At 48.4% G+C, this 24,644-nt stretch overlaps 2 protein-coding genes and 1 pseudogene across 3 annotated transcripts in view; 1 reads left to right on the top strand and 2 right to left on the bottom strand.

The window, feature by feature from the left end:
• LOC146421311 (uncharacterized) overlaps positions 1-24,644 on the bottom strand; it is a 141,095-nt gene that overhangs the window by 60,484 nt on the left and 55,967 nt on the right. The window lies entirely within an intron of this gene.
• LOC146421312 (uncharacterized) overlaps positions 1-24,644 on the top strand; it is a 107,251-nt gene that overhangs the window by 39,592 nt on the left and 43,015 nt on the right. The gene's annotated exons all lie outside the window — the stretch shown is intronic.
• Positions 9,285-24,644, bottom strand: part of LOC146421301 (uncharacterized) — a 167,787-nt pseudogene continuing 152,427 nt past the window's right edge. Inside the window, exon 2 of the transcript XR_014848703.1 lies at positions 9,285-16,194. The product of XR_014848703.1 is annotated as an uncharacterized LOC146421301 (transcript). The remainder of the gene's footprint in view (positions 16,195-24,644) is intronic.

The following is a 24,644-nucleotide window of genomic DNA, read 5'->3' as shown; positions in this document are numbered from 1 at the left end:
TTCGTAGCTTTGCCATTGCATCTCGGGCTACTCCAGTATGGTCAGCATACACACAGCATTCTTCATTTAGAGCTACACACAATCCACCCTCATGTGCGAACAAAACCTCTAAACCCCTTCCGTGTTGTAATACAACTTCAGACAGAGATCTTAGAGAACTTTCTAACGCAGTAATAGAACTTTCGATTTTTACAAGGTCCTCATCAACTGCTGTTCTTAGTGCGGAAAACTCTTTTCCTTGTTGTACGAGGGAAGCTATACCAGTGCTAGCTCCAGTAGCTCCCAATGTTAATAAAGTGGCAATGGTTATAGCTGTGATCGGCTCTCTTTTTATTATAGGGTGTTCTGGTATCATGTGATGATCCAGCACATATTCATTAGAGTGGTAAGTAAGTCGGGGAATAATCATGACTTGAATACAATGATCCATGGTTTTAAAAGCATTCGAGGGTATGCATGGGGTGACTCCAACACTGGCACAAACCCAATGTGCATTTTTTTGCGGGTAACAACCATTTAGCTGGTTGTTGATTGTTAGGATTTTCCACAATTTTACTGCACAGGCTTTGTTTTTCTTGTGGCACTCGACCGATGCAGGTGCCAGTTCCAGTTACTTGTGCTAAGGTGATTCCAGTTCTTATATTTAAATCACTTCTCCATTTACACTGGGTAGGATTGCTGTCATTGGTTTTAGTCTCTCTTCCATTAATAGCAATAGCTTCATAAAAGGGTGGTTTAGAGCTATAACAAAGCCATCAATGTTCTGTTAAGTTAGGATTAGTAGCATTTAAAGCATAGTAGCTATTTTTTACTAATTTCCATAGATTATTTGAATCTGTGATATTAGTTTCTGGTAGCATATTCCGTGGATTGATTGCTGTGTTTGGACTTATAGGTTGTGGGTCTGGAAGGACTATTTCTTTTTTTATGTAAAAGAAGCCTTTCGGATCGTGACTGAGACCATTTCCCGGTTCGTTAATGGGACTATTGCTTGGAATCCAAAGTCTAAACTCCCATTTTTTTTCCAATTATCCACCCTGGATCATCGGGTTGTTCCACATGTATATCTGCAAATTGACAAGGAACTCCCTTCTGTTCTTCTAAACCTCTCCTGGCATATGGATTATAGGCAGAAGGTCCCTTGTTATATCTAGGTGGTTTGCACCCGTATGGTCCCCACCAGACTGTGATAAATTGATCTTTTCCGGCTCTTGGAGAATAGTTTCACATTTGTACCATGCACAGTACGAATTTTGTTTGACGCACCAAATCTGGCCCCTCTTAGTGTCTGCTGGATTTGGATTAGGGCACATGTAAAAGGCTCTTGGTCCCACCCATCCTTTTGCTCGTGCTTCTGGGTTTTCACAGGGTGAGTAATCAACCATGTCACACGAGGTGACGGTGAAAACTGGGGCTCCTACCATAATGTGGGTTTGTATTACAGTAGATTTGTCTAACCTGCCTAGTGTCCACTTAAATGGTTGGTGTGGGTGGTGTGAGAGTGTCAAGGCTGCATTGCTACATGGCATGGAACAGGCTATTATCAGTAACACATAATATATTTGCAAGGCTTGAGTGGAGGATCTCACTGCCTTTGATATTTTAAACAATGTCAGATTATTCTCCAATTTGATTGGCAAATACCCCGGTTCACTCAGTTTCGTGAAAAGGAAGTTCAGAGTCTTATTTCCAGGTTGCATTCTCACATTTGGTTTCTCACTTCTGCTTCGCCTGTCGACTGGGTTGCTTCCAGCCACAGGGGTATCTATCTTCTCAGCAGCAAGGATACACCTCTGTGAAGCACCTGTGCCGCTGCTTCCAGCGGTTCTGGTAACTAATCCAGTTTGTGTGTTTGACTGCTCCTTCCGAGCAGGGTAAGTGCGCAAGTTTGACTCTGCATTCGCTCTTAACAAGCTCGGCCACCATGGGTCTGGGTTTATCGGAGTGATAACAGTACAAGTCGGGGTGAATGCCATGGGCGAAGGTCTCCCACCATTCTTTAGACCCCTTTTCCAATCTGCCCATGATAGGTGCCAATTATAACATTTGCATTGTCTCAGCTCTTTCTGCTTTATAGCAAGGGAGACAAACCCCTGATGGGGGTCTCTCTTTTCTGCAATGGATCCACCACTTTTCATTACATACCTTGCAAACAAAGCACACAAAAGGATAACAATCACAATTAGTATCATAACATTTAACCACATAATCTTGTGCATATAGGCTAAGAGCATATCCAGATCTATAACTGTAAGCAGGCTTCTTTAAATGAATGTTGACAAGATTCATGTGAGTTATAGGAAGCTTATTGCTTCTTAAGCCTTAGCTTTAAGTCCTCAGGCCGTTGTGATGGGATGACCTGCCACGTCGGGTCTCGGGTGAACTTCTTCACACGGCTGGCGTGAGTCCACCCTTTCTCAGCAGTTCGTATGGCAGACTCTGTGGTGAGTAAGACAACATAAGGTCCCTCCCATTGAGGGGTTAGTGTGGATTCTTTCCATGATTTTATTAGTACCTCGTCTCCCACTTGAAGTTTGTGTATCGGTATCCAGAGGGGAGGTCTTTGAACTACCAAGCCCTTTTGTCGTAGTTTTTCTCTCCGTTTAAACAACTGATTAATATAAGCTTGTAAATGAGCATCAGAGATTTTAGGATGATCTGCAGGGATTTCTGCATCAAAGGGCATTCCATACAACATTTCAAATGGAGACGCTCCTACATCTGAGCGAGGCTGTGTCCTGATGTTTAATAAAGCTAGCGGTAAGCACTTTACCCAGCTCATTTTTGTTTCAAGCATTAATTTAGTTAATTGTTTTTTTTTTTTTTTTTTTATTTCTCCATTCATACGCTCTACCCTCCCCGAACTTTGTGGGTGCCAAGGTGTGTGATATTCCCAACGGATTCCCAATGCATCTGCAACTAATTTAGATACTTTAGAGACAAAATGTGGTCCTCTGTCTGAGTCTATGACTTCAATTAACCCATATCTGGGAATTATGTGTTCCAATAAAGTTTTAGTAACAGTTTGTGCCGTGGCTCTAGTTGCAGGAATGGCCTCCACAAAGTGGGTTAGGTGGTCTACGATAACAAGCAAGTGCTTATATCGTCCCACTTGGGGTAAATCAGTAAAATCTACTTGCACATGTGAAAATGGACGATGAGCCAACTCTCTTCCCCCTGGGACTGCTTTTCTCAAATGCTGTTTGTTTACTCTTTGACAGGTTATACACCCCATAGTTATCTGTTTAGCTAGGTTGTACACCCCTAGACACATATATTTATTGGCAAAGTGGTCTACCAAGGCTTGTGTTCCCCAGTGTGTTTTCTCATGTAATTTCTTTAATACCCGAAGTGCCATGCTCTTGGGTAAGATCTCCCTCCCATCAGCCAGCATCCATTTCCCTTCTGGATTTTCAATTGCTCCTGTTTGTGTTAGTTTCTCTTTTTCTTTTATAGTAAATGTTAGTAATTTTGGCACAACATATTCTATGTCTCTACAGTAAGGGTTGTAGGCAAGTTTCTCATGATCTTCAGTATCTGTGTTACAAGCATAGCAATAGCTTCTGTAAGGATTGTAGCAGCTACACACAAATGCATCCATTGGGTCTAATTCCTTTAGACATCAATAACAGGGTTCACTTTCAGGATCTTGTTTGCAGCTCTCACAACTTAACCGGGGATGTCTCCAGGGGTCACCAGGCTTACTCACAATTCTTATATTTAGTAAAGCTGCACGTTTGGCTTCCTGGTCGGCTATGTTATTACCTCGGATAGTTTTACTAATCCCCTTTTGGTGCCCTTTTATATGTACCACAGCCAATCGCTCTGGTTTCCTGGCTGTTTTTAGGATCTCTTTAATTAGCTGTTCATGGATTAGTTCTTTTCCCCGAGATGTAATTAAGCCTCTTTCTTCCCATATTTTTCCAAAGGTGTGTATTACCCCAAAAGCATATTTAGAATCCGTATAAATTGTTTTCTTACTGGAGCCCAGGATTTTTAATGCCTGCAGCAAGGCATATAACTCACAAGCCTGCGCTGACCAAGCAGGACTTAAGGGTCCTGACTGAAGTACTTCAAAGCCTTCACTAATCACTGCATAGCCTGATTTTCTCTTTCCTTCTACCACCCTGGCAGACCCATCTATATAGAGTTCTCTGCCCTCCCCAAGTGCTTCCTCTTCGACGTCAGGCCTAATTTTTGCTTGTTCTTCTATAGTTCGAAGGCAATTATGTGTCAGTGGTTCTGTGGAGGGGGGTTCCATATAGAAATTGTGCCGGATTTTGGAGAGATGTGGTTTCTAAAGTCAGTTTAGGTGATGCCACTAACATTCCTTCATACTTTAGTAACCTGGCATCAGTAATCCATTTGTCTGCTTTTTGGGCTAGAATCCCCCTTATGTCATGTGGTGAAAATACCCGGATCTCACTTCCAAAGGTGATTTTTATTGTCTCCCCCACCATCAGAGCGGCTGCAGCTACTGTCTGTAAGCAAGTGGGCCACCCTTTACTCACTGGGTCCAATAGTTTAGACAGATAAGCCACAGGCTTTTTGCTCCCAGCCCAATCCTGAGTTAGCACCCCATACGCTGTGCCCTCATCTACATTTACAAACAGACAGAAAGGCCTTGTTAAATCTGGGAGGTTTAGCACAGGAGCATTAATTAATTCTTGTTTTAAAACTTGAAAAGCTTCATCATCTTGCTCTGTCCATTTTAGCAAGCCCTCATGAGTTAGCTTTTCGTATAGAAATTTTACTCTTTGTCTGTAATTCAAAATCCACTGCCTGCAATTTCTTTTCACATGCCCCGGTTTCTGACAATAAAAACACACAACTTTACTCATATCTCTTCCTTCCCTTCTCTGGGGGGGGTGAAACTCTCTCTCAGCCCGCAAGCTCTCAGACCGAAGAAGCTGACTTTCTTTTTCTTGCCTTCTTGCATTTCCTTGTTCACTCCTCACCACTGCGGCCATCACTCTGGCTTGCCTTTTATAACTTTCCTCTTCCCTTCTCACATACACTTTCTGTGCCTCCCTTAACAATTCATCTAACCCTCTCTCTTGCCAATTTTCTAACTTCTCCAATTTTCTCCGAATGTCAGGCCATCCCTTTGACACAAACTGCACTTTTAAAAGGGTTTGGCCTGCCGGATTATCAGGATCTATTCCAGAATATAATTGCAAGTTTTTCCTTAGCCTTTCCAACCAGGTGGTTGGATCCTCATCTTTCTTTTGATTCTCATTAAAGGCTTTGTGCATATTTTGCCCTCTAGGCACAGCCTCCTTTATTCCTTGAATTATAATAGCTCTCAAGTCCTGCATGTTAGCCCGATCTTGTGGGTTTTGATTGTCCCAATTGGGCCTTTGCAAAGGCCACTTTATATCACCCATGGGACCCTGTGGGTGCTGGTTTTCCCAAATACGCATGCCTGCGATTCGGATCATGCGTCTCTCTTCTATGGTGAAAAGTATCCCCAAAATTGATTGTAACTCATCCCATGTATAGAGACTATGACCTAGGAATTGATCTACTCGCTCTGCTACCCCAAGTGGATCTTCTAAAAGATGCCCCATATCTTTTTTAAATTCACGGACATCCATGGAGTTCAGAGGTACCTGGCCACGCCCCTCTTGGTTTACCATCCCCATAGCCACTTCCCTTAGAGGGTATAAATTTTGAGCTCTGCTCTGGGTAATCGGACCCTGCAGAGTGTTGACCTCATACTCAGATAAGGGACTTTCCCGTTTCCCAGGAGACGATGGCTCAGCACCTCCCCCCGGAGTCAGGCTGTCTCCCTCTCCTCGGGCTGACGGAGCTATACCCCCCTTTTCCTGATGTAACAAAGCCGCACCTCCCCCCTCCCGCTGTGGTGGGGGAGTTCCTCCCGCCTCCCGCTGTGGTGGAGCTGCAGGAGGTGGTGGTGCGTATGGTGGGGGTGTATCAACAAGTTTCTTTCTTTTGTCTTTTCTTTGGAGCACAAACACTCCCACCCCCCTCTCGTAAGGGAGCCAAAGAGCCGCATAGTCGCTCTCCTCTGGGTTAAATGGTCTTTTGCTGTTAACCCAGAGATTTAGGGCTTGACATAGAGATTCCTTGTCGGATCTAAAGACCGGCCAATATAAGGAGTCTGCCCTAATCTGTCTTCCTCCCCAAATTGCTACACAATAGTTAATCATTTTATTTTTACTCTTCCCCTGGGTCCGGGGATCATCAGCCCAATATTTCAGCTGTATGCCTAACGGACTGTCAGGGGGAATCCCTGGGAGTCTCCCATTTTTTTCTTCATGGAGGCAGAAGGCTTGCTGTCCCTCTGTCCCATCTTCCGGAGTGCCCTCACACGCACCAACAACACAACACTCGCTTTCTCTCGGTCGTGACCTGACCCCTCGCGGGGAACAGGAACTGCACTACTGGAGAGTCCCAATCACTTCGTCCGCATATGGACGTCTCACACGCTGCACTCCGGGAAAACCACCCCAACCACCCACGCCGTGTGTGTCTCTGTATCTCAACCGATACTCACACTCCGCTGTCCGGCGTCTTGTGGCTTCTGTGCACGGAATTTCAGGGGCCTTGAACCCTTGGCTGATATCCGAAATTTGGGTTCGTCGGTTAGGGGTGCCAGTGGAGTGTCCCCTCCAGGCCGTCAAATCACGACGGGGCGCCTCCCTTTGGGGAACTCCAGAGGAATTTCCCTATCCGAGTCACGGCACCAAAATTTGTTATCAATTTAGCCTCATTATCCAATCAGAGACGTAGATCCAATTAAAAAAATTTATTAATTAAAAGCAAGCGGATATCAGTCAAGTCAGCGCTGGACGGGCAGAGATTCAAGCATATCTCTATGCACCGCGCCTCGGGCCCGCAGAGGACTGAATTTTATAACCCTTTAGTACCCCACTCCCCCCGTATGTCTTGATTGGCGTCTCTTCATGAATCCTTGATTGGCTGTTGAGACGTCTTGGGCTGGTGTGCTCTGCGTTGGGTGATGGTTACTGGGCCTCCTGGGATGGTCTCTCCGTGGGGGTTGCACAGGGGGAGGTTTTTATGGACCCCTGAACCACATTCCTTTTGTATCTGCCTCATAGGGGCTGCACAGGGGGAGGTTTTTTATGGCCCCTGAGCCAAATTCCTTTGTATCTGCCTCATGGGGGTTGGGCAGGGTTCCTAACAAGATTCGTTTTTATAACAGCAAAAAAAAAAAAGAAAGAAAAAAGAAAAATAAAAGGAAAGGCAATTTTAAGACTTATCACCTTTTTCAAACAGTTCGTGAACTAAACTGATTGTAATTTATTACACATGGAGTACCTGGATGGGATTCCCTTCATGCGCTACAAGAGTGAGCAGGCCAGATGGAGCTGCAGACACTGTGGATGGCAGGGATATTGAGATACCCAGACCTAGATCTTGGAGAGGAGCCAGCACATGCAGGCAGCAAACCGGGATATACTGTGGGACCGGTACAACCAGATCAGAGGTGAGTAGGTGGAGTCGGGACTAGAATGGGATCTGTGGGTCTGGGATGTGGATCCATGCAGCTCCAAGGGGCTGGAATGAAGCTCTATGGGTCTCCATCAGACTCTGAGGCTCCATAGGGCCAGAGCAACCATGAGGCTGGGACACAATTCCATGGGTCTCTGCGGGTACAATACCCCACAGGTCTCCACACGCTGCAGATGGTTTACGGCTGTGTCCTCCTGTCTGACGAAAGCATCCATGGATCCCACTAGGATGGCTATGACGGGCAGGATTTCCTCTCCTTTGAGCTGGGATCTGGGAGATTCATGGAAGCCGATGGCGCTGCCCAGATCACTAAGAGGCACTGGCAGGCATCTCCTGATGTCTTGGTTTGAAGGGCAGACGTCTGCCAAGAAAGGCGAGAACCTCCCTTGGAATACAGACTATGACTCCTGCTTCTCTCCAAATCATTATAGCTTTGAAATCAAGGGGCTTTCAGGCAAGGATATGGGAAAGGAATAACTGTGCTGTACTAGTAGATAGTTTATAACAAGGCAAACAAGCAACAACAACGGTAGCAACAACAAACAAACCAGAAACCCGGTAACAGCCTGCTCTGCGCTGTCACATTGCAGTAACTGCCCCTTTGGTTGTTACGGTCACAGCCGGCAAAGGCACTGTTGGGCTCCTGGCTGGGCAGGGCAGGTGTAATGATTCCCCCGCGGCTGCAGGGGGCGCTGTGAAGCGGATCCCCTCGCATCTCTCCTCGTGCAGCGATGGTGGGCGGGCTGGATGGGCTGTAGCAGGGACCTCAGAGCAGCAAGCTGGAACGGCAGGGCTGGCCCACCCGGGTAGTGAACAAAAGATAGCAGGAACTCCGCAGCTGTGGCAGGAGCCGCAGTGTGTACGGGCAGGTACAGAGTGCTGGGTTACAACGTAGCAAAAACCCAGTGCAATACCAGAAAAATGGCGGGGGCTGGGCTGTGGCCACACCCCTCCCCAACACAGCCAGGAGACAGACTACTTTGGAGGGGGAGGGGGATCCTGGATCCCAGGGCTTCCTCTGAGGAACCCGAGCAGGCAGTAAAGGGTCCTTTGTTTGGTGGGGTAGGGTGTTAATAAGGCCCCAGTGCACAGCGTTCACCCACGGCAGGAGAACAAGCAGCACGAGGATGAGCTCCAGCAGCAGCAGTGAATTCTCCCCACCAGGCCGCAGCTCGACTGTCCTCCTCTGAAGCTGAGAGAGCAAGAGTGCTTGCAGCTGCCCCAGCTCCCTTCTTCTCAGCCCAATTCTTGCGATACTGCTGATCCCTCCATAGAAACCCGTGGATAAAAGAAGTGCACTCACGTGCCCTCCTCCCCTGAGCTTGGCAACTGTCAGAGACTGAAATAGCTCATGCCTCAAACATTGATATAAAGTTTTGCTCATTATAACAAAAACTGTATAAAGAAGGTACAATCAAAGAAGACTCCCTGAAGATACCTGACTGGGACTTTGGACTGAGAACCAAACTGCTGAGATTAGATAAAGGGAAACCTATTGTTCAGTCATCTCAGGCTGAGGGAAAGGTATGCATCCACAAAGGCCAAAGCCACCGGGTGCACTGAGAATCATCGATGGCTGAGTTTGGGGTGGGGGCAGAGCACAGCTCACAGAAGCCAGGTTTACACAGACTTCCCTCCCCAAGCCAAGGGGGGTGGGGGGGAGGAGGTTTGGGGTGCTGGTCAGAGCCAACAAACACCCATCCTCCATTATACAAACTGGCCCAGCTGTGGAACCCTGTTGCTGTTGAGCCGCTAGCAGAGAAGGAAAGCCCCGATTCTCAGCATGGCATAGAAAAAGGTACTTTATTGTTTGAATCCAACATATATACAGAGTTTTCAAAGGTCACCCAGATTGGTCAGTCAGAAACCTCCCCCTAGGCTTGACTGGCCAAGCCTGCACTGTCCAAATCTCGAGACACTGTTTTTAATAACATCCAAACTTTATCTTTGTTTATAAAACACAAAAAGAATTCTCATGGGAAAGACCTGTGCTAGCCACAGAACCCCCAACCCCACCAGCCACATCCATGGGACTTTCACATGAGAGGCAGCTGAGGGGGAGTCACAATCCATCAAAGACCCCCCAAAGTGCTCCCCAGAGGCCTTGCAACACAGGAGTGCACGTGATGCAAGCAGAGTCTGCTGCTAGAGACTGCTCCCTCCCCTGGGGGGACATGCCTGGACATTGCCACCGTGCCTGACTGTATATTAACCCATGGGATTCTGTACTTTCCAGGGGAACCATCACCACCAAGAAGACCAGCTGGAGAGGATCAACACAACATCATTGGGATCCATGGATGGTGATATTTTCTTTCTCCCTCTTTCTCTCCCTCCCACTTCTTTTCCTACTTCTCCTTTTCTCTCTTTTCCTCCCTCTCTCTCTCATATTTACTATCAAATAAAACCCATAGTATTGACTGGCATATGGTCTGGTCCTGTTTGCACCTTTATTCAGGCAGAGGTATTTCCAAAGAACCTTAATAATTGGATCATAACAGCAACTTCTTTTGTCTCTCCCAAGTATCTGGTTCTTATTGTTCCTTAGCAACAAAATGGGGAAAAATTCCATAACCTCCAACATTATCCACCCCAAATTTTTGTCCCATTCCAATATGTTCCATAGAACGTAAACTTTTAAACTACATACACAGATGCATTACCCTGATTATATACATATATACATGCAGATATGGATACAGATAAAGTCGTGGGCAATTCACCACAAGCTTAAGTCCCCTTGAGGTATGCATCATGCGTCTCCATCCCTTTGCATCACCCACCAGGTGCACCTGGGTCCCTGAGTAAAGACAACCCCACAGGTGGGTTTGTTATTGCTTGAGACAGACTTAATCCAGTTTTTCCCAGCATGACTTTTATGAGTACCACTGAAACCTTATCCCTGTCTGCTGTTCACAGGTGTTCAGATTGGGCAGGGCCAGCTCAGTTGGTGGAGCCTCAGGTGTTAATGAACTAGGTGGCCTTGGCTAAATGCCGTTCACCATTTTTTGAAGTCCCCCCTGCCTCGAGCCTTCAAGATGGTTTTTAGCAGACCATTGCATCGCTCCACTTTGCCAGCAGCACGTGCATGATAAGGAATGTGGTACACCCACTCAATGCCATGTTCTCTAGCCCAGGTGTTTATGAGGCTATTTTTGAAATGAGTCCCGTTGTCTGACTCAATTCTCTCAGGGGTACCATGCCTCCACAGGACTTCCCTTTCAAGGCCCAGGATGGTGTTACAGGCAGTGGTGTGAGGCACAGGGTAGGTCTCCAGCCACCCAGTGGTGGCTTCTACCATCGTGAGCACGTAGCGCTTGCCATGGCGGGTTTGAGGCAGTGTGATGTAATCGATCTGCCAGGCCTCCCCATACTTATATTTAGACCACCTTCCACTATACCACAGGGGTTTCACCCACTTGGCTTGCTTGATGGCAGCACACTTCTCACAGTTATGGATTACCTGGGAGATACAATCCATGGTTACATCCACCCCTTGGTCCTGTGCCCACTTATAGGTGGCATCTCTGCCCTGATGGCCTGAAGCATCACAGACAGGCCCTCCGAGCTAGGAACAACTCTCCCTCGTGTTGCCAATCCAAATCCGTGACACCTTTATCTTTGCAGCCTGATCTATCTCTTCGTTGTTTTGGTGTTCATTAGCTTGACTCTTGGGGACATGGGCATCTACATGACGGACCTTCACAAGTAGCTTCTCTACCCGAGTGGCAATGCCTCTCCATTCGTCAGCAGCCCAGATTGGTCTTCCTCTATGCTGCCAGTTGGCCTTTTTCTACCTTTCCAACCAACCCCACAGGCCATTGGCTATCATCCATGAATCAGTGTAGAGGCAGAGTTTTGGCCACTTCTCTCTTTCAGCAATGTCCAGGGCCAACTGAACAGCTTTGAGTTCAGCAAGCTGGCTCGATCCACTTTCTCCTTCTGTAGCTTCTGTGACCTGTGGGGCTCCACGCAGCTGCTTTCCATTTTTGATTTGTCCCTACAACACAACAGGAACCATCAGGGAAAAGAGCATAGTGTCTTGTGGCAGTTGCTTGTACAGTGGAGCTTCCTCCACACAGGTCACCTGCTCCTGCTTCTCCTCATCATTCAGACCAAAATTTTCTCCTTTGGGCCATTTTGTAATTATTTCTAAAATCCCAGAGCAATTTGGGATTCCAATATGGGCGTGCTGTGGGATGAGGGCAATCCATTTACTCCATGTGGCATCAGCGGTGTGGTGGGTAAAGGGAACCTTTCCCTTGGACATCCACCCCAGCACTGGTAGTCAGGGTGCCAGGAAAAGTTGTGCTTCCATTCCAATCACCTCTGAGGAGGCTTGGACTCCTTCACAGGCCATCAAGATACCCTTCTCGGTGGGAGTGTAGTTGGGACTGTAACTTGAGCTCCAGAATCCCAGTGGTCGACCCCAAGTCTCATCAGGCACCTTCCACCAAAGGGTCAAGGACAGACCATGGCTCCCGGCTGCAGAGTAGAGCATGTTCTTCACTACTGGTCCTGGCCTGACTGGGCCAAGGGCTACCATATGAGTGATCTCTTGCTTGATCTGGGCAAAGACTTGTTGCTGTTCTGAGTCCCAGTAAAAATCACTCTTCTTGTGTGTCAGCAGGGCTCACAATCTGGCTGTATTTGAGGATGTGCATCCTCCTGAAACCTATGGTGCCTATTGAAGCTTGTGTTTCCTTCTTGTTGGTCAGTGGAGACATTGCTGTGATCTTATTGATCACTTCAGTGGGAATATGATGCGGTCCATCTTGCCACTTCACCCCCAGGAACTGGTTCTCTCTGCTAGGTACCTTGACTTTGCTCTTTTTGACGGTGAAGTCAGCTTCCAGGAGAATCTGGATGATTTTCTCTCCTTTCTCAAATACTTCCATTGCCATTTTCCCCCACACAGTGATGCCAGACTCGCCCCCTTTGAGACAGGAAGAGGGCTTCTCAGCAGCTGGGGAAGTGTATTCCACCAGCATCTGGAACGTCTCCTCCACGAGCACCCCCATCCGATTCCACATGGCTCATTTCCAAGGTGGGCAGTTTCAGGCTGTGGGGCAGTGTCAGGCTGTTGGACAGTGTCAGGCTCTGGGGCAGATGTTAGAGTGGTTACCCAGGGCAGTCTCACCTTATCTCTGAATGCTAAATAGAATAGACCTGTCAGCAACACCAGCCACTGTACGGTATCATCAGCATCTTGAGAATCTCTGAACCCTTCAAACGCTGGTGGGGTAGGCCCAAAGAAATGGGTGCAGGGTTGGCAGAAAACGTCTCCCAGTGTTACTTTCTCAGCATAGTTACAGTTATTAAAGAATGTGTATATGCCAACCGAACCAAGGTATGCTAGACCACATGGTGCCGCTTAACAAGGTTTTTATCTTCAGCACACAAAAAATAGGTTACCCAGGAACTGTTACTCCTTTTTCACCCTTTCTTCTTGATGGCCTCAGGCATCACATTGGGTGCCAAAAACAGGCTTAGTTTGAAAGACAGGTGTCTGCCAAGGAAGGCGGGAACCTCCCATGGAAAGGAAATTATGACTGACCCCCTTAACCTCCAAATTATTACAATTTTGAAGTTAAGGGGCTTTCAGGAAAAGATATGGGAAAAGGAATAACAGTTCTTTACTAGTATGTATATGTATAACAAAAAGCAAAACAGGCAGCAACAAACAAAACCAGAAACCCAATGACAGCCTTTTCTGGGCTGTCGGGCACTTTCCCCTTTGGTGCAGTTATGGTCACAGCTGGCAGGGGTGCTATTGGCTTCTGGCTGGGCAGGCAGTTGCAATGATTCCCCCACAACTACATGGGGTGCTGTGGCACAAGCTCAGCCATCTCTCTCAAATGGTAATGGCAGGCAGCTGGCAGAAGTGATGGAAAAGGGCTGCAACAGGAACCTCAGAGAGACAGCTAGAACAGAGACAGGCACCCCCACCCCCAGGGTGATAAACAGAAGGTAGCAAAACGCTGGGGCTGTGCTGGAAGCTGTGGGGTATCTGGGTGTCGCGTCACGGTGTAGGAAGAAGTCCTGAAGCAGCAGCAGAGAACAGCAAGGCTAAGAAGGGAATAGCTTCCCTGGGTAGCTCACCAGCCATGGCTGGTCCCTGGGTCAGGCTGTGCAGAAGGGGTGGCCCCCAGCAGGGGATGGGGTACTCCCAGTCCGGCATGGCACGTGCTGCCTTTGGGCTCCCAAGCAGTAGAGAAGCAGAGAAGCAAGCCAGTAGGCCCAGTCACAGCGCCGAAAGAAAAGAATCAAAAACAAACAGGAAAAAAACCACAAGGCAACAGTATCTCCGGTCAGAGACACTGCACTCAGTGGCTGTGGAGCCAATTGCCCTACAGGAAGAGACAACTGTCCCCCCTCCAGCTCTCACAGGAAATGCTGAGCTGGCTCTCACCCATCGCAGTAATGCCAAAGTCAGGGTGAAGAAAGGTGCACCTGTTACCAGCATGGACACAAAACAAAAATAGTATAGGATAAAAATCCATCCCCAAGACAACATCCATGAGCCAGAGAGAATTAGAATCATGGAATTATTTAAGTTGGAAGAGACCTCCAAGACATTCCAGTATTCCTTGATGTCACCAGAAGAAATAATTGAACACCAAAGGTGAGATTTTATGGGGTCAGAGGTCAACAAATCCACTTTCCCCGATGAATTGCCAAGGCTGCTCTGCGTCCCAAAGGAGGTACCTGCACCTGCGTTCATTCAGGTGCCCATGAGGAGCCAGGAAGATATGGAGCCCACCAGCCAGGTGTCTTCCCAACATGGTTTACCAAGTCTCTGCCCAACAGGGGTCACTGGCAATCATCCAATGCGGATCCTCCCACGGGGAACAGAGCTGGAGCAGCGCACAAAGTTCTTCCCACAATTGGGGTACTTGCAGGGCTTCCCTTGTGGCTCCGTTGGTGTTGGGTCAAGTGAGATCTCGTGGAGAAACTCTTTCCACATTGTGGACACTTGTAGGGCTTCTCCCCTGTGTGGATGTGCTGGTGGGAGATAAGCTGGGAGTTGTACTTGAATCCCTTCCCGCAGTCGGGGCAGCGGTAGCGCCTCTCCCCTGTGTGAACTGGCTAATGTAAGAAGAGCTGTGTCTTGGTCCGAAATGTCTTCCCACACTTGGGACATTCATAGGGCTTCTCCCCAGTGTGAATGCGCCGGTGGATGACAAGGCTGAAGTTTTTCGTGAAGCTCTTCCCGCAGTCGGGGCAGCGGAAGGGCCACTTCCCTGTGTGAACTGGCTGATGTACTGAGAATTGTGAGCGGGTCCGAAATGTCTTCCCACACTCGGGACACTTGTAGGGCCTCTCCCCAGTGTGGATGCGTCGGTGGCTGATGAGGCTGCAGTTGTGCTTGAATCCCTTCCCGCAGTCGGGGCAGCGGAAGGGCCACTCCCCTGTGTGAACTGGCTGATGTACTAAGAGCTCTGAGCTGGTCTGAAACGTCTTCCCACACTCGGGACACTTGTAGGGCTTCTCCCCAGTGTGGATGCGTCGGTGGAAGACAAGGATGGAGCTGTGCTTGAAGCCCTTCCCGCAGTCAGGGCAACGGAAGGGCCTCTCCTCTGTGTGTATTGGCTGATGTTGGACGAGAGCAGAGCTGGTCTGAAACGTCTTCCCACACTCGGGACACTCGTAGGGCCTCTCCCCAGTGTGGATGCACTGGTGGACGATGAGCTGGGACCTCCAGCAGAAGCTCTTCCCACATTCCAAGCACTTGCAGGACTGTTCCCGTTCCCTGGTGTGGATGTTGCGGTGCTTGATGAGGTTGGAGCTCCTGATGAAGCTCTTCCCACATTCCAAGCACTTGTACAGTGATTCCCCAGTGTGGATGTTGCGGTGCTTGATGAGGTTGGAGCTCCTGATGAAGCTCTTCCCACATTCCAAGCACTTGTACAGTGATTCCCCAGTGTGGATGTTGCGGTGCTTGATGAGGTTGGCGCTCCGGATAAAGTTCTTCCCACATTCCAAGCACTCATAGAGCTGTTTGGGCTGAGCGTGGATCTTCTGGTGCTTGACAAGGGTGGGCCTACGGCTGAAGCACTTCCCACATTCCCCACACTTATGTGGACGTTCTACAGTGTGGACCCGCTGGTGTAGGATCAGGAGGTAGTTCGTGATGAAGCTCTTCCTACATACCCCACACTCATATGGACGTTCCCCAGCGTGGATCTGCTGGTGCAGCATCAGGTCAGAGCTGTCTCTGAAGCTTTTCCCACATTGCAAGCAGGGGTAACGCCGCCCTCCAGTGTGGATCCGCTGATGCCGGATCAGGTGGGAGCTGTCTCTGAAGCTCTTGCCACATTCCCCACACTTGTAGGGCCGTTCTCCGGTGTGGATCCGCTGATGCTGGATCAGGCGGGAGCTGTCTCTGAAGCGCTTCCCACACTCCCCACACTCGCAGGGCCGTTCCCCAGTGTGGATCATCTGGTGTCGGATCAGTTCAGAGCTGTGCCTGAAGCCTTTCCCACATTCCAAGCACTTGTGGGGCTTCTCCCTGCCCTGAGGCTTCTCCACTACCTCTGAGCTCTGGCTGGATCTCTGGCCACCTTCCCAGCAAACAGAGGGGTTTTCCTCCTTGCAGCTCCCTGGGCTGCATTTGCAGCCCCTCCTTGTGGGGCATCCCTGGGGCTTTTCCTCCTCCTCCATCCGGCCACACCTTGGCAATGACAAATCCTGCTTTGGGGGGAAAAACAAGGGGTGAGCACCTTGCCCTGGGGGTTCCTCCTGCCCAAGACCATCTCAGGAAGTCACCAGGCATTCTGTGACCATAAAAATCTGCAAAGCATCAAGATTCAGCCCCCAAAAAACCCTCATAGGAGATCTGCCTCTCTCATCTCTCCACTCTGGGGTTTTGGTGGTTTCCCTTCCCCGGTCTGATGGGGGTCCCATGGCTCCTGGAATATCCCCATTTTGGGAACTTGCTTACAGATAATTCAGGGGGTTTTGATGGTCCCAGTGGTTCCTTCTCCCCTGACTCTGATCCAAGGTTCCATGGACCCCAGGGCTTCCTCCACACCAGGCTCTTCTCCTCCACCCTTCAGGCTGCCAAGGGTCCCAGATATGGGATTGCCCTTTTTCACTCTCCCCATTCCAGTGGTCCCAGAGTTCCCTTCCACTGTTCTCCTGGGGCATCCCCAAGACCAGGGTCCTCCTCCTGCCAGCACCTCCCACCAAAAGGGGATCTGTAACTCAGCTTTGGGGTCCTGCAAGATGCAAACATCCTCCCACAAAAAAACCAAGCCCTCCCAGTGACCCACAAAGATATCTGGGTCTCGATTCAGGAATCTGCAAACTCCAAACACTCCCCTCAAAAAAATCCCTCTTGATGACTCCCTGATATATTCGGGGTGAGCTCCTCCTCCCTGGTCACCTGTGGGATGAAACCTTTTGCTCCTCCTTTTGCTCCTCCTTCTCCTCTCTCCCTTCCCTTCCTCCCGCTCCTCCTCCGTTCCCACCGTTCCCACCGTGGACCCCTCTTTGATACCCCCCTCTGCCCCATGGCCACCACACCACCAGCTGCTGGCTGGGAGGAACCCCCCACAAAAGTCCTCCAGGCATGGACAGGGACGTCAGGGTCCCCCTCAGTGCAGATCTAGCCCCTCCTAGAGCTCTGGGGAATCACTCCAGGGATCAAGTGATGGGGACATGAAGGGACCCCCATAGGATCCCCTTTCCTGCTGTCCCCTCACTCCTTATCACCCTCTCCAACCCCTCTACCATCATTCCCCCAGATCCTAGCTCCCCTCCAGATCTGTTTGGGGGTGACCCACCCCCTCCCCCCTCACTCAGTTTGGGTGTCCCACATGCCCTTTTATGGCTTCTCTGCCCCATTCCTATCGTGTTGAAAGGAATAAGATCAAAGTGTCTTCACAAACAGATGCTGTGAATCTGCTTGGAGATACGGCCAGGGACTTGTAGATAAGGAAGTGACAGCAGAAACCATAATTTTCAGAAAATGTTACCAATTCACACTGACTGCTGCTCAGCCAAGGTCCTACTGAGTTCCTGAACTTTGAGAAGAACAAAGACTTAACAGAGCCATGAAGATCGTATGTTATACAAAAGGGGAGAACGTTGAGGTAGTTTGTACATTCTTCCAGAGGTAATTAAGGACATGGACACCCAAGGGGGCAATAAGGGAAGGTTGAGAAGGGGTCTCAACAACGGGGGACAGATGGTGTTGGTGTGCTGAGGAAGGATTGGTTGAAGGGGAGTGTGGATGAATATGGTTAAGGCAAGAAGCAGGAGCAATCTATATGGTAGGAAAGAAAAAGATGGAAAACAGGAGGAAGAGAAAAACAGTGAGGATTGGGATGTTATCAGGATCTTCCTCTAACTTATTATCAAATATTGTCAGCTGCAGATCCTTTGTATCCCTGGCTTCCAGTACAGGAAAAGAAGGAGGTCGAGATGCTAGGGGGTTTCTCTAGGGTGAGGAACGGCAGGAGTGGACACAGACATGCAGGACCAGGAGCACAGGATGGGGGCCTGTGGGGAGGTGCAGGGCTGGCCGAGGCTATGGGGCAGCCGAGGCTCAGTGCCAGGCACTTCCTGACCCCACCACACCCCAGGCAGGGCTGGCAGCGAGACCCCATGAGGCTGTGGGACACCCAGGCTGCCTGGCCGGGCACAGGGAGTTGCAGGCAAGTCCCACCGTCAGGGGGACTGCATTTGGACACTGCAGCAGGAGAGGAACTGCCTCTGGGATAAAGGGCATGGAGGGGAGGGTGAGTATGAGGAGGAAGGAACATCTGGTAAACATGAATGATACATGGAAGGATCAGGATTTTCTTCTAAGAATTTTCTTTGGGTCACTGGATAAACACATGATTTTGCACAAACCTCTGCAGCTGTCACAGGATGAGCACCCACAGGCAGTGCGCAGGGCTGGAGGAGCAGCAGAAGAAGCCCCTGGAGGAGTTGGTCACAAAGGCACAGCAGGGCAATGGAAAAAGGGATGAGGAAAAGGCCAAGGTGAAGGCAAAGGCCATGGCAGAGTTTCTGCAGCCCCTGAGGGATGAACTGCAGGGCACAAGGGGGCCCCAGGACCGAGGGGACAGGGTCAGCCACAGGGATGTGGCACAGGCATTGCCCTCCTCAGCAGGGGAGAGCTGACCCAAACAGCCCCTGGGAAGGAAGCAGGGTTCCATCTGCAGGGCACAAGGACACTGGAAGCAGAGACAGGAGGACCCTCAACAGCAGGAAGTCCCCCATTGATGGAGATGGATTGATAGCATTTTAGAGCTCCCATTAGACCAGGGATCCACCACACTAAAGCCCTTGAGAACATCCAGGGTGGGTCTGGAGTGAGAGGAGGCACTTCCTGATAGACACAGGGGCCTCTCAATCCACTCTGAATCTTAAACCTAAAGGAAGGAAAACTGTCAAGAAGTTCTTTGATTATTCAGGGGATAAGTGGGAAAAACGAGCAGGTGTGTTTTATTCAACCGCTATTGGTAGATGTGGGGGATGGGTTTGAAATGCAGCAAATTCTGTTTCTTCATAATTTTGATTGTAATTTACTGGTAAGGGATTTGATGCCTAAATTGGGAATACAAATTAATATTGTTAAAGTTGATACAGAGCCTAATGCTGCTGTAACTTTATGTTAAATGCCTGAGAAGGCCTATGCTGAAGCAAACCCAGAAGTGTGGGCAGAACCAGGAAAATATGGAAAAGTAGATATGGAGCCTCTCCAAATTACTTTCAAGCAATCAGGACTAGTGGTGTCTAAAAGCAATACGCTATTCCAAGGGAGGCAAGGAAGGGGTTACAGCCTGCTATTGAGTCTCTGCTCAAGGCAGGGCTTTTGGAGCCAGGGATCTCTCCCTGTAACACTCATATCCTGCCAGTCAAGAAACTCGATGGACAGACACCAGAAGGAAAGCAGAATTTTCAAGTGTTACAAAGCAGATTAATAGAGGTTCCTGCCCTGGCCCTCCCAGATATGGAAAAATAATTTGAATTGTATGTAGATAATAAACAGGGCCATGCCAAAGGAATTCTTGCACTAAAATGCTTAACCCTGTGGCCAGAGAGTGGCCTCATTGTCTGAATAAGTGTGCAGCCACAGACACAATGGGAACTGAGGCCCAAAAACTGCCAACAGCAGAATATCTTATTCTTCAAGTCTGGCATAAAGTTAAAGCTTTGGTAACTGATAAAGCCTCGAAATGGATGAGTGTGGCTAGCACAGGTCTTTCTCGTGAGAACATTCCATTGTGTTTTATAAACAAAGATAAAGTTTGGATGTTTTTTAAACAGCGTCTCGAGACTTGGACAGTTGAGGCCTGGCCAATCAGGCCTATGGGGAGGTTTCTGGCTGACCATCTGGGCGACCTCTGAAAAGTCTATATATATTGAAACCAAAATAATAAACTTCCTCTTTCTTGCTACACTGAGAACTTGGGCCTTTCTCTGCTAGCGGCTCAACAGCGACAGATGAGCACTGCTCGGTTATTACAGTATGAAACTTGTCTAATGGAAGAGGAGGATTATAATTGAGGACAGGGGAAGGGTTTAACCCAACCTCCTGTTTGAATGGCCCTGGACAGGGGGCTGGCAAGAAACACATGACTGCATTCAAGTGACAGAGCTCCAGACCTGGGCTAGGAGAGATTTATGAGAAACCCCCTGGCCCCACGGAGAAAATGTGATTATTGATGTGTCTTCAAGGGCTGTAGAAGGGAAATGGGTCACAGGATATGCTGCTATTAAAGGAAGGGAATTAGAGGAAGGGGGGAGGTTACAGGCTCAGTTCACACAGCAGAGCTGTGTGTGCTCCTGAAAGCCTGGGAATTATATGGGAGACAGTAGCCAACATTTTTCCTGATTCTAAATACACACATGGGGTGGTCCATGGGTGTGGAATTCTGTGGGAGGAAAGAGCTTTGTTAACCTGCAGGGGAAAAACATTTGCTCATGAGAGGTGAATTACTAACCTATTGCAGGTGGTGAATTTACCAACAGGGGTGGCAATAATCCACCCTAGGGGACACCAGGCAGGGTGCTCAGGGGAGGCAATAGCTCATGGAATGCTGCAGGAAGAGGCTCTGGAAGTAACACTTTTGCCAGAAAGTCTCCAAGATCCTCTCTTTGCTCCCAGTGGCTCAAACATTGCCAGAGAAACTGTCTTTTCCACCAGAGGAGCTGGAGATCATTAAAAAGAGGAAAAGCTGGAGATCATTAAAAAGAATGGGGCAGAGGAAAAAAGAGATAATTGGTTTACAAAGGATGGCAAACAATGGATACCAAAGGCTTTGGCCCTACAAATATTAAAACTACTCCATGAAGGGAGTCACTGGGGCTCTCAAGGATTGGCAGAAGCCTTCCTCAAGATGTCCTGCCTTGGGTCTTTCTGTTCTGCCAAAACAAGCTGTTGAAGGTTGCTTGATTTATGCCAAAGCCAATAACCAGGTTAGAAAGAAACTTGCCAGGGAGGGAGGCCTTGGGCTGTACATCCTTTCCAACCATGCCAGGTGGATTTTACTGAAATGCCCTGAGCAGGAAGGCTTAAATATCTCCTGATAACAGCATGTCAGCTATTAGGGTGGCAGAATCATTTCCAACTGTTTCAGCAGACACTGGTTCAGTTATTAAGGTATTTTTGGAACAAATAATTCCAGGATATGGGATTGTGGAGAGAATAGACTCAGACGGGGGAATTCATTTAACAGGAAAGATCCTTCAGGGGGTTATGGCTGCTTTAGGAATACAATGGGACCTCCAAATTCCTGGCACCTCCAGAGTTCAGGTCAAGTAAAAAGAATGAATGGGGAAATAAAGAAACACCTTTTGAAGCTGGTGATGATGCCTAGATAGGCTTACCTGAAACAGTCTAGACAAAATTAAGATAATAAAAAGCAGTTACATTCATTGAAGGGTCTTCAGGTACATTTAGGGCAGTCACAGCCCACCGAGGGGCTACTCACAAAATGGACAATGGATCACAGGTTTTTCATACTTTCTAAGTTTTTCCATTTGCATTTCAGGGGTTAATTCTCCAATTACAGGTGCAGCTAATGAAGTCTATTACATCAAGTTTGCTCCCCACCAACTCACTGTTGTTTCCATATCTTGGGGCCTCAGACAATAAGGTGTCCTTGAGTTTCAGGCCTAGAGAGGAATTGTTTTGTCTAAAAATAAGACAACAGTAGCTTAGCACCCTGTGTGGAGTCTAGAGTTATGCATTAAAGAATTACAGGATTACAGATACATGAAAAATGTAGAAGATAAAATCCTAAGGTATCAGTGATTGAAACTAAGATACCATGGGTACAGCTTTTGCCATTGGCTTTGGCAAGAAGAAGAGCCAGACCCAGGGTGGATATTTTATTATCTCCGTTGGAATTGGTGTTTGGAATTCCTTGCCCTGGTAATTCTCCACCTAATGTGTGGGGAGACTTAAAGCAGTCTGTGGCCAGAATCCTGTCTCTTGTGAAATCTCTTCCACAGGAAGCTTGGCTGGCACTGACCCTGCCTTTGCACTTTGCTCTTCACAACACCCAACCAGGACATTGGGGCCTGGATAAGGAGTGCAGAGAAGCACCACTGGTGCCCAAGTGCCATGGGCCATTCCAAGTGTCACTGAGCACAGAAACAGCTGCCAGCACAGCTCAGCACAGGGGGACCCCTCACCCTCGGCTCAAGGTCTCTGAAGCCCCACAGATTTGCACTTCCAGCTGCAGGAGGACGATGGGAGGCTGCGACTGACCCTGCACACAAGGGGCCTGAGCAGCAGCCAGGGCTCCACATCGGGGAAGCCCCTGGGCCTGCCCACACATCCCCTGCTGCAATAGTCTGTGTGGGCACCCCTCCTCTGGCATCTCCAGGCACTGGGGGCCAATCCTTGCTGGCACTGCTGGAGGTTCAGTGCTTTCTGTGCCTGCACTCACCATGGGTGGTGCAGAAGACACTGTGAGAATCAGACCCTGGGTCTAAATCAGACAAGCACACTGGACTGGCTGTGATTAGACTGCACCATTTGGGTATTTTTTTAAATATCAATAATCCTACTTTTATATTGTCAGTTAGCTTTGGGCCAGGGTGTGAGAATCAATTTTTAGTATTAGGACAAGAAGTAGCAAAAGTGTTTATTGTTTTGGATTTCACCTTTTGTATGTGTTTGTGTGGCTGTTAGTGATGGCAAAATTTTGCTATGAGTTTTATGATGGTCACCTTTAGGTTGCATTCTGCAGAACTGGAAGAGCTTTAAAGGTGACTCTAACTCATAAACACTTAATAGAATATTGATCCTAAAAAAAAAAACAAACAAAAACAACCAGCTTGTGGGGGAGGCCACATGTGACTCACCCCATGGCTGCCCTGAAGAGAAGCTCAGTCCCAGGAAGCCACCAGAAGGACTTTTAGAAATGCAAATTAAAACTGCAGGGGGAAAGTGTGGACAATGGACCAGAGGCTTCTTGCCTGGGGGAGGAATCCTGCCAATTCTCTCTGTCCCTCAGCCCAAGCTCTGCCTGCTTTCACAGATGGAATTTGCATAGCTAAAGGCAGAGCCCAGAGTGAGATCTGACTCTGCAACAGAAATTGGTTAAGTTGCAAAGGAAGACAGCAAACAGAGAATGTTGGGAAAACTTCACTAAAAAAAGTGGGGGGAATCATGCCTCTCCCCACTCCAACATTTCCTAGCACTGTGGATGCTTTATAGGGTGTAAAGGACCACTGGGGTTTTTTTGGTACCACAGCTTCAGGGAAATCAGTTGGGTATCCAAGTATATGATGATTTCATCAGAGAAAAGCAGTCAGTTGATGCATGCTCCTCCTGGCTAGAGGTAGCACCCCAAAATGTGGAAAAGATGAACAGCCACCAGAACAAATCCTACAACACCATGGACCAGCACCTTGGAAGCCTAATGAATTCAAATACAGGAGCCAGAAAACCCATTTATAATTTGAATTGCATCATTAGCTTACAAGCTGTCTTGGAAATAATAACCAACCAGACACCTCCAGCTCCTGACCTTCTTGCTGACCAAATTCTCTCAAACGAGGAACGTGACATTTCACCATGGGATGGTATCAGATTATCTATCAGCAGAAGGAGCAGGAGTTTGTGAGAATTAAATAACTCAGACTGCTGTTTGCACATAGTTGACAATGGAAAAGTGGTAAAACAGATAACAAAGCAAATAAGAAACTAGCTCATGCACTGGATCAAACACGGAAAGGATGGGAATGGGACATGTTTTTGTGGTTCCCTGGCAGACCATGGGTTAAACCAGTGCTGTTTCACCTCTTATGTGCTACAGCAACTCTCATCTTTTTACCAGGCACAACACCCTGCTGAGTGCAGCTCATTCAGCAGCTGGTCAAGGGGATGCAGGTGGCAGCCAGGCCTGCTGATCCAGAAATGGCTACAAAAGGACAGAGAATGAGATCACTGAGAATAATCCCGAAACCAAAGAAAACCCAGGAAGAAGAGTAAATAGCAACTCAAAGTTAAAAAGACAACTACTGGGAAAATAGGAAGACAGAGGATTGAAAAGGATAAAATTAATGTGTCTTTACAAACAGATAGTGTGAATTTGCTTGAAGATTGGGGCAGGGACCTGTAGATAAGGACGTAATGAGAGAAACCATCAATTTCAGAAGATGTTACTAATTGACACAGACTGCTGCTCAACCACGATCATGGTGAATTCCAGGACTTCAAGAACAAAGACTTAACACAGCCATGCATACCCTATATTATACAAAGTGGGGGTGCATATTAAGGGGGACATGCAGTAGGCGGATGGGGAAGTCTGTACCTTCCAAATACCTCACCCTGTGGGGAAAGGGAGAGATGCGGCCGGGAAAATTGGGATTAAAAGGAGGCTGCGTCCTCCAACACTTAGAAAGCTGTCCCATGGCCTCTCCCTTTGCTCATGAATTAAGTTACTTTTACAGAACTCCTCTATATCCTTTGGGGACAGAAACCTCTGGCGATGAGAATTCTCCCGCACATTGCCGCCGACAGCGCAGCCACCTCTGTGCTACCCACAGCAAGCGGGACGAGCCAGCGCTGCTCCGGCACCGCCTCCTGCCGAGGCAGCAGCGATAAGGAGACCGCGGGCAGCCGCTCCCTCAGCGGCCTCAATGCAAGGGAACGCGGCGCCACAGCCAGG

The sequence above is a fragment of the Lichenostomus cassidix genome, unplaced genomic scaffold (genome assembly GCF_008360975.1).
Source record: "Lichenostomus cassidix isolate B80296 unplaced genomic scaffold, HeHo_3.0 HiC_scaffold_33, whole genome shotgun sequence".
In the NCBI taxonomy this organism is placed as follows: domain Eukaryota; kingdom Metazoa; phylum Chordata; class Aves; order Passeriformes; family Meliphagidae; genus Lichenostomus; species Lichenostomus cassidix.
Note: the sequence above shows the minus strand (reverse complement) of the source record. Positions and strands in the feature narration are given on the sequence as shown.